The 10,745-nt window shown below is 37.6% G+C and overlaps 1 pseudogene; it reads left to right on the plus strand.

Moving 5' to 3' along the window:
* Nucleotides 1-1,171: 1,171 nt before the first annotated feature.
* LOC131766743 (zinc finger CCCH domain-containing protein 15 pseudogene) lies at nucleotides 1,172-2,450 on the plus strand (annotated as a pseudogene).
* Nucleotides 2,451-10,745: the final 8,295 nt, after the last annotated feature.

Below are 10,745 nucleotides of genomic sequence, written 5' to 3' on the forward strand. Positions count from 1 at the left end.
ATCATAAGGAAAAAAAAAATTTTTTTATTTCTATTTTGTACCTCTATGAGATGATGGAGGTTCACTAATCTTATTGTGGTAATCATTTCATGATGCATGTAAATCAAATCATTATGCTCTACATTATAAACTTATACAGTGCTATATGTCAATTATATCTCAATGAAACTGGAAGAAAAAAGAAAAATAGTAAATACATGGAAGTGATTTACATGTATCATTCACTGACCAAAACAATTAGGCTTTCCTCTACTTTCTCCTGCTTTTCTCACTTCCTTCAAGTTTTGCCCAAATGGTACCTCCACAACTTATAGTCCTGTTTAAAATGGCAACTTTCTCCCCACTCCCAACACTGCTGTTTATGGCATTTATCACTTCCAACCTACTATGCAATTTACTTCTTGTTGGTGTTTATTGCTGATGTTTCCACACAAGAATGTAAGCATCACCAAAGTGGACAATTTTTTTTTCTTTACTGGTTGTATCTTAAATACCTAAACAGTACCTGGCATTGAATGATATTTTTGACTATATGAGCAAAGTTTTAGTATTGCTTCTCAGACCCTCTATTTATAATGAAGAAAAAAAGAACAACAAAAAATTTAGCGTTACTATTTGGGACTGAAGTTATTAAGTTATTACATACTAATTTTAATTAATAATAAATTAAATTAGCAATATAAATATATAAGGTAAAACAAAGTGAGCCTGTTTTTATTCATTATTTTGAGCCCTTAATTTTCTTTTTTGCAACTAAATCTGGTAGTTTTAGTTGAATCATACTCTTGTCTTTATTTGGTCATTCTGCAGTAATGTTTTTGCCCAAGGATCTTGACAGAGCCATGAAGAATTTGAGTATCTTTTTGACTTTCTGCTTTTGATTAGATTTCTTCAAGGACATGTTCTTCCATACTTGTCCAGCTCAGAGAATTTACATGGAGTGCTGTAATCTTGAGGACAGTAAATACCCGTGGTAACTGGCATTAGTCACAGGATGGTGCATTTTAAGGGATGAAACATTTTGTGTCTCTAGATAGCTTCACAAAGGTGGCTTATATCAGTGTTCCTTAAACTTTATTGTAGGCGTCTTCCTCCTTCTCCTACCGTAGGGCCAGAGTCCCTGAGGGGGTCCAGCTGTGTTTAAGTCTGGCGGGTGCCACCTGTCTCCACCATGCCCCTCAAGAAACAGGCTCAGGCCGGGGTCAGCAAAAAGGCAGAGCAGAAAAAGAAGGAGAAGATTATCGAAGACAAAACTTGTGGTCTAAAGAATAAGAAAGGAGCAAAGCAACAGAAGTTTATCAAGGCTGTCACTCATCAAGTTAAATTTGGTCAACAAAATCCACTTCAGGTAGCACAAAGTGAAGCTGAAAAGAAGTTGAAGAAAGATGACAAGAAGAAGGAATTGCAAGAGCTCAATGAGTTGTTCAAACTTGTAGTTGCCGCTCAAAAAATAAGTAAAGGTGCAGATCCTAAATCCATGGTATGTGCATTCTTCAAGCAAGGACAGTGTACTAAAGGAGGTAAGTGTAAGTTCTCTCATGACTTGACTCTGGAGACAAAATGTGAAAGGTGAAGTGTTTACATTGATGCAAGACATGAAGAGCTTGATAAAGATACTATGGATAATTGGGATGAGAAAAAACTGGAAGAAGTAGTAAAGAAGAAGCACAGTGAGGTGGAAAAGAAAAAAACAAAAACTCAAATAGTGTGCAAGCATTTCCTTGAAGCTATTGAAAACAACAAATATGGCTGGTTTGGGGTATGCCCTAGCGGGGGTAATATTTGCATGTATCGTCATGCACTTTCTCCTGGGTTTGTCTTTTAAAAAAGATAAAAAGAAAGAAGAAAAAGAAGATGAAATTTCATTAGAAGATCGAATTGAAAGAGAACATTCTGCTTAGGTCCAAATGTTACCAAAGTCACGTTAGAATCTTTTCTTGCATGGAAGAAGAGAAAAAGACAAGAAAAGATTGATAAACTTGAGCAAGATACAAAGAAGGAAAGCAGACTTCAAAGCAGGGAAAGCATTAGTGATTAGTGGTTGTGAGGTGTTTGAATTTCGTCCTGAACTGGTTGATGAGGAGGAGGAGGAAGCAGATGATACCTGTTCTACCCAGGGAACAGGTGGTGATGAGGTTGATGATTCAGTGAGCATAAGTGACATAGATTTAAGCCTGTATATCCCAAGAGATGTAGATGAGACAGGTATTACTGTAGCCAGTCTTGAAAGATTCAGCACATATACTTCAGAAAAGGATGAAAACAAATTAAGTGAAGCTTCTGGAGGTAGGGCTGAAAATGGTGAAAGAAGTGATTTGGAAGAGGACAACAAAAAGGAAGGACAGGAAACTGGAGCCATTGATTCTGTTCCTGTTGACAAAAATCTTCTTACTGGGGAAGATTTGGATGAACTAGAAGAAGAATTAAACACACTTGATTTAGAAGAATGACACCAAACAAGTCAATGAAAAAATTAAGCCAGCTCAGCGTGAGTTGAAATTGACTACATTAATTTTTTTCCACCTAGAATTCAACAGGATGTTTGTTTCCCATGCTGATTCTGGAGGGCTTACTCTCCTCCAAAAAAGGAATATTCTCCCTACATCTTGTCTTCTGACCTTGGCTACATCTCATAGTAAGTTCAGAGTAGTTCATGATAAATTAAAAATATAATGGTCGGGCTTCCCTGGTGGCGCAGTGGTTGAGAATCCGCCTGCCGATGCAGGGATCACGGGTTTGTGCCCCGGTCCGGGAAGATCCCACATGCCGCGGAGTGGCTGGGCCCGTGAGCCATGGCCGCTGAGCCTGCGCGTCCGGAGCCTGTGTTCCGCAACGGGAGAGGCCACAACAGTGAGAGGCCCGCGTACCACAAAAAAAAAAAAAAAATATATATATATATATATATATATAATGGTCATTGCAGAAAATGATTGATTGTTTTAACTGTCCACTCAAGTAGGAAGTGTAACTGCTTTTCCAGCTTTTGATTTTCATTGGGTATGTGTTATTACAAGGACAACATAATTTAAATTACCCTTCATTTAATGCAGTTTTTTTGTTTGTTTGTTTGTTTGTTTGCGGTACGCGGGCCTCTCACTGTTGCGGCCTCTCCCGTTGCGGAGCACAGGCTCCGGACGCGCAGGCTCAGCGGCCATGGCTCACGGGCCCAGCCGCTCCGCGGGATGTGGGATCTTCCCAGACCGGGGCACCAACCCATGTGCCCTGCATTGGCAGGCAGACTCTCAACCACTGTGCCACCAGGGAAGCCCTAATGCAGTTTTTAATGAGTGATTTTCTTTCCTTTGTATTTATATGTTCAAAAGACTGCCTAAGATATGAGCCTGTACTTCATAAAGGAAACTGCGTATGCAGATTCAGTATTGTATATCTTTGGACAATTAGATGGACATTTAAAATGAAACTTCATTAATCTGCCAGGATCAGCTGCAATACCCTGTGTTAAACTGTTTTAAACTATTTATTTTCTTTTTTGCCAATAAAGTTGTAAATAAAGACTGTGATACATTAAAATCAAAAAAATAAAATAAAACTTTATTGTATATGCAAATTACCTGGGAATCTTTAAAAAATGCATATCAAGAGTAAGTAGATCTCCAGTAGGGCTCTAGATTCTGCATTTCTAATCAACACCCAGGTGATATTGACACTGTTGATGCAATAAACACCCTTTGCATAACAAGGGTCTACATTAAACTATTTTATTGTCATTAACCTGTTTCCTACCTGAATTAAACTTCAATTTGATTTCTTAAAGGGCAATGAGGATAAAACTTACAAACTTTTCCTTTCATAGTTTAAAACCATCTGGTAACATTTTTACTCAATAATATTAATTATGAATTTCAAGTTTGTGTACAATACCATTTACCCAAAAATAGGAGAGTGTTAGTTTTTAGGAACGATCTAAAAGGCAGGTGTAGATTTTATTCTCTAATGAGGTTCAAATTTAGGACTGTAATGAGCCTCGCTGAAAAAGTGAAGCTAAATGGCAGATTTTGTTTTGATAGAGACTGAGAATTTTAAGTGCGTGTTGGCTTTACATGTCTTTGAAACTCTGTGCTATAAAAACACAGGAGCCAGGAAATGAGCCCAGCCAAGTGATTCTACTCTCTAAAGATGTCAGAGTCAGTTCTCTGCGATGTCCAAATATTCCTCCTTCAGAAGTGAAGGAGTAAAGGCCTCAATCATCTGTAGCTGAGTAAACCAAGAGGACTTTTTCTCATGTAAATCAGTCACAGTTCCTTAAAGAAAAGCATCCTTCCTCCTGAAGACAGCTGAAACGTACATCTCTTATTCTAGTTCAGGCTTTGTTTTCTCTGAAATTGGAGAGGAGGACTATTGAAATTTTGTCTTTATTCTTTTAAGAAAAATGAATTAGCTTAGAGAACAGAAGAATTGGGGTATGCGTGTAGAAGAGAGACACTCAATGCTAGTGTCCCAGGTACCTCAAGTTTCTCGTTTTGACTCAGAATTATAAAACAACAATTTCTTTGACTCAGTTGCTCCAGTTCGGGCTGGTCCGAGTCCCCCAATTGGTCACTGGGAGATCAGGTTCTGCATGTCTGCTCACCAAGCATTCTCCTAGCTATTAGTAACTGTCTTCACTTTGAGTTCTCTTTTATGACTGAGTGCAACTCTTACGTTTGGGCTGGGCAACCTTCAAGTTCTTACTTAATCCAACCTGATGCAATCTGAGTGGAAACAGACTGTGCTCCCCTTTTTCTTAAGAAAAAAGTTGGTAATATCACTGTGGCTGTAACAGTTAGGGAAACTTCGAGAAGAAAATAAGAAAATCATGGCTTAACTGGAGATTTTAATGTGACAAAGTGTGGGAGTTCTTACGGTCATACGAGTGCACTGACACTGAAGTATTTGCCTTCGAAACTGGGTAAACTGAGCTTAAAATTTGCATGGGGGCAAATTAGCATGTGGTATCTCAAGATCTCATAATTCTCCTTTCAGAGAACATCTGCTTTCTAAAGGAAAGCTGGCAGACCATGCTGCAGCTAAAAGTCGAGATCATTTGTGACAAAATCAACCTCAGTAGTTAATGTAACACTCTAAAGCAGGGGTTCTTAACTAGGTGTTGTACCCAGAAGCTTCAGTGATTACATAGAGCATTTGTACAGTTTATTGGGAGAGGGTATATTAGTTTTCATCAGATTGTCAAATGATTCTGTGATTCTCCCAAAAGGTGAAGAACCATATCACTTGTGTCTCTCAAAATTTAAAACATTTGTGACTTTGAGCTAAACATTCCATCTTCAGGAATCTATCTGACATAAATAATCATCCTAATGAACAATTTCTGAATTGTTTGTAATAGTCAAAGAATAGAAAAAACCTTACATATCAGTAGAAAATAGTTTAAAATATTATAGCACATTTATATTATGGAATACTATATTGCCATTAAAAATAATAAGGCTTATATTGAAAACTGTCTCAGATGTCTTGTTAACTTAAGGATCTTCTGTTCATCAGATGATCAATTAAGCATCCATGATGTGCTAGACACTTTAGTACCAGGGATAAAAATAAGGAACTACTGACCCTTCTCTAGTTTCATTTTACTTAAGGTCTAGATGAGATCAATATGTATTTATGATATGTGGATAAAGATATAAGTGCTAGTGTTTGCTTGCATATGTGTATTTTCATATACATATCAAAAGTTTGGAACAATATAAATCAAGAAACAAGATTGTAACACCAGGGATTTGAAAAGGAGGAAGTAAGAGACGTTCAATTTTTCTTTTATTCTGTTTGAATTTATTTTAAAATGTCTATTACTTTGGTAGCACTTAAATATTTTTAACCATTTACTTAAAACTCTGGGGGAAAGCATTACCTTTAAGCTGAGTGTATAACTGGTTATCATAGTCTTCATAGTAACAAAAAAATTTGTAGGTTTCATTTTTAAAAAAAAAAAAATTGATACTAACAGCCAGTTTGACGATCTTTTTGTATTTAAGACAATTTTTAAAACTGTCCACTGGGTCTCACTCCCGTGTAATAGTGATTACACGTGAAACCCTCTCTTATCCCTTTTCTTTGGGTATATTGCAGACATATCAAATAGTTTCCCAATCCACAGTGTTATTTGGCATACAAAATACTGACACCAACCCTGGAAGAATTAACAGTTATTTGGGTTAAATTCAAAAGTGTTTTGTTCAGTATCTAACCACCAACCACATGCTCTTAGAGACCTTTTCGGCTATGTGTTCGATTCTCCAAGTACATTTTTTAAGTCTCTAAAACTCAGGGCTCAACATTTGAGTATGATTCATACCATGTTTTACCAAGTTTTTGTGGGAATGTCTAAAAAAGATATTATGCCTATTTCAATGACTGTAGAATGACTGATCTTGTCATTCATCAATTCTTCCCTGAAAAGAATACGTATGTATTGGTTGAGCGCCACTGGAGGACCATGACAGGAATCCAGCTTGTGTAGAGGAGTCCATAAATGGTATTTGAGCACTACCTAAAACATCGTAAAGAAGCATATGAAAAAATGACTCATATGTTAACCTCAGATATAAAGAGCCCTAATGTTCATCACTATCAGTTCTTTCCTTCTGAGGACACAGGAGTGTCACACATTCCAGCCACCTTGCAATTTGGTGGGGCCACACACTAGTTCTGGCCAAAGGACTGGGAATAAACTAATGTACATTAATCCAAGGCTAACATGCTTAATTGATAGAGAAAACCCTTCCAACATACCTTTTCCCTTCCATGGTGATTTCAAAAGCCACCACAGCTGGAGTATGCAGCTGCAAGGTGAAGCTGCATCATGCTAAGATCTTTGTCAGCCTGGATCCCTGAGTGGTTTCATGGACACTAGCTGCCCTTAGAGAGTGGCCAGGACCATGACATGAGCAATAGGCCTATGTTATGTTATGTTAACAACCGAGGCTTAAGGGTGTTTCTTTCTGCTGCATAATCCAACCTGTTTTGACAAACACAGCCATACTTATGGCCAATGAAATTTCAGTTTCTTTTAATTTAGTTTTGTTTAAAAGATTAATTTTTAAGAGTCTGATATGTACCAGGCACTGGTTTGGGTACCAGAAGTACAAAGATGAAAACTCTCTAAACTGAAGGAGCACTTGCATTAGAACCACCTGGAGTGCTGCTAAAGATAAAAAATTCCTAGAACTGAATTCAGACTTATGGGAAGAGAATATCTAGGCATGAGGACCTAGAACAAGCTAGTCAAATAAGTCTTGCGCATTTTTATGTTTGGGACTGATCTAATGGTAGATAAGGACACACAAGTTATTTTGCTTTATTCCTGTAGATATAAAAGTAGGCTGTTGTACCTGACTTGTGAGAACTCTGAGACCCCCGGTGGAGTTCTGCTTAACAGACTGGACCATGATGGCACCACTCAGCCATGTGTTTTGGGCAGGACTGTTTCAATGACTGTACAAAGAAAGACAAATTTGCTTGAAACAAAAGTCAGATCTCCATTTCCAAAATGAATGGAAGAATTGAAGAGATTTTCACTGTCATGGAACTTTTGCTAATTCAAACTAAAAAAAAAAAAAAGAAAAACCAATGATTTTTAAGTGACTGTGAATTTCCATTCTTAACTTTAAGTGTATACATTTTAAACACCAATAATAGGGCTGTGGTGCAGTGGCTGGGATGATAATAAATATTTTTAAAGGAGCTTCCTAACTCAGGATTTGGGTATAGAAGCAGAAACTGCTATTTATTTATTTATTTATTTATTTATTTATTTATGGCTGGGTTGGGTCTTCGTTGCTGCACGTGGGCTTTCTCTAGTTGGGGCGAGCGGGGGCTACTCTTCATTGCGGTGCATGGGCTTCTCGTTGCAGTGGCTTCTCTTGTTGCAGAGCATGGGCCCTAGGTGCGCAGGCTTCAGTAGTTGTGGGTCACAGGCTCTAGAGCACAAGCTCAGTAGTTGTGGCGCACGGGCTTAGTTGCTCTGCGGCATGGGGGATCCTCCCGGACCGTGTCCCCTGCATCGTCAGGTGGATGCTTAACCACTGTGACACCAGGGAAGTGCTGGGAAACAACTAATTTTTAAACACTCACTGGTTAAAAGAAATTGAAATAGAAGGAAGTCTTACTCTTCTAGCAGGAACATTTCTGCTCTGTCCATGCTAGGAAGATAGTCTTGTCCATATTCTCAGTATGATTCCATGAGCTTTCAACACATCCGTGCCTTTGTTCTAGTACTGATCCAAATCAAATGCACTTTTCAGATCAATAAATAATTATCATATACAGAATTTATGTGTAACATTCCCATCACTTAGCTGTCTGCATTCTGTTAACTGCATTTGGGCAGAATTTAGAATTTGAATGAACGTAATTGCAAATAGCTTGTCATGATCCATAAAGGGTTTTATGAAATGGGAATGCAAGAAAGCTCTTTTTACCATCCTGACGACAGCAGAAACTGGAATTATCTGGAAAGTAAACAAAAATTTAGCTCAGCAGTCTCAATTTCCAGACCCACTATATATTGTTTTCCTGTCAGGAAGATGTACAGCTCTTGGAACATGTTGCCTGTATTCTTATTTATTTACTCATTCATTCATTTTGCAGTGAGGTAGCTATGGCTGCCAAATAAAATAAGCTTCTGGAGTAGTAGAATGTATCAGTGCCTTTAAAATGTGCACCTAATATAGGAAAACACTCCTTTAGGAGTAAGGAAAAAATCATTATGGGGGGTAGATAATTCCTATCTACTGTGAACTTTGCATGGAGGTGAATATGCATATCTATAACTCACTAAAAAAATGAAATTTTTGGAATTAGTATTACACAGTAGATGAGACACTTTTTAGGTACAGGGCAGTGGAAATATACCAAGAAATATACACTGCTACCTAAATCCCATTTGATCTCATTTTCTTATACCATTTTTTTCTCCAGGTTAAAGTGAAATAGGGAGGTGGTCACAGCTTCAACTTCCTACCGACAGCTAAAAAAGCACAATAATAGCAAGACAATAATTTAAGTCAGAAGCTCTAAATATTGGAGATTTGTGGTGGATATTAACATAGTAAAGGCTCTGAGAAGTCCTGTGGGAATGACCCGCATTTTCTAAATGTATTCAACTATTTTTTATACCTCCTATTAACTTCCCACAGAATACATGGAAAATACGGCCTGATTAGCTCCCCAGTCTTATCGGCTGCCATTCCACACCTTAAAATATGGGTCACAGACTCACATCTCTCAGTCTCCACTGTTTTTACACATGCTGTTCTTTTTACCGTATTTTTTTAAAATTTTTCTTTAATTTTTTTTTTTGTTCCCCTTTCTCATTATTGCTGTTCCAGCTTTAATGAGCTAAACGTTACCTGTAGTCTAGGTCATAGCTTAGCAGTCATTTTGCCTGGGAAGTTTTTCCTAACACCCCAGTTACAGACACCGTGCTGTTTCTCCACCTAATCCAGTACTTCTTCATAGCTACAAACACCTTTAGTTATAATTGTGTGTTTAATGATCTGGCTTCCCTGTTGGATGATAAGCTCCACAGACCTGCATGCTCTGTTGTCTTATTCAATATTTTAGCTTCAGCATCTTTTATGGTTATTGGCACATCTTAAATACTAAATAGATGTTTATTAAAGTGAAATGAATATCTTGAACCACTGGTTTAAAGAAATGTTCTTGAGGCTTTTAGACTAAGATACCCATAGATTCTCAGTAATTTATTGTGCTTTTGACCTGAGAGAATTACATTAGGCTATATAAATTGCTTCATTTTTTTTGAATTTTACTTTATTTTTAATTTTTGTTTTATCTTTTTACTTTATTTTTATTTTATTTACTTTACTTTTATTTTATTTTATATCTGTGCCTATCTTGAGGTCACAGTATAGATTACCAGCTAAAGCCAGAAGTTTCTAGACTTTAGGAATTGCAACACCTGCTCTACTTGGTGTGATTTCGTAATATGCTCATTTCTCCCTAAAAAACAAAGACGCCACATAATATTTATTTCACATTTACATTTACATTTAGATAAATTTATATGGACATGTTTATGCACTATACTGCCCTCAAACTACTGAGATGTCCAATGGAATGCTTCCAAGCATCGAGTAGACTTGAGGCTGGTTCCTGATTCTTACTCTGGCTCTAATATCCAGGGAAAGTAGGTTTTGACTCTGAAGACATAGCCAGCAAGAAGCGTAACTAGATAACTGATGTTTCTTAAATGTTTTAATGGCACTGCTCTGGAGTGAGACTGTAACTAATGTTCTGACCAGTCTTTGTTCTTGGAATAATTTGATAACTCTGGCATCTTTGAACAGTTTGTCACAGTGCTTCAGTTTCTCTGGACAATGTTTGATACTGAACCTCTGTGATGGTTAATTTTATGTGTCACCTTGACCAGGCTAAGAGATACCCAGATAGCTGGTGAGACATTGTTTCTGGGTATGACTGCAAAGGGGTTTCCAGAAAAGATTAGCATTTGGATTGGTAGATTGAGGGCCTGCATAGAACATAAAAGTGGAGGAAGGGCAAATTTGGTCTCTATCAAATTTGGGATATCCATCTTCTCCTGTCCTCAGACATTGGCTCTCTTGGTTCTTGAGTCTTCAGATTCAGACTAGGACTTAGCCCATTGGATCCCTGGTTCTCAACCCTTTGGCCTTGGACTAGAACCATACCTCTGTTTATCTTAGGCCTCCAGCTTGCAGATGCAGATCATGGGACTTTTTAGC

The sequence above is a fragment of the Kogia breviceps genome, chromosome 12, assembly GCF_026419965.1.
Source record: "Kogia breviceps isolate mKogBre1 chromosome 12, mKogBre1 haplotype 1, whole genome shotgun sequence".
Taxonomy (NCBI): Eukaryota; Metazoa; Chordata; class Mammalia; order Artiodactyla; family Physeteridae; genus Kogia; species Kogia breviceps.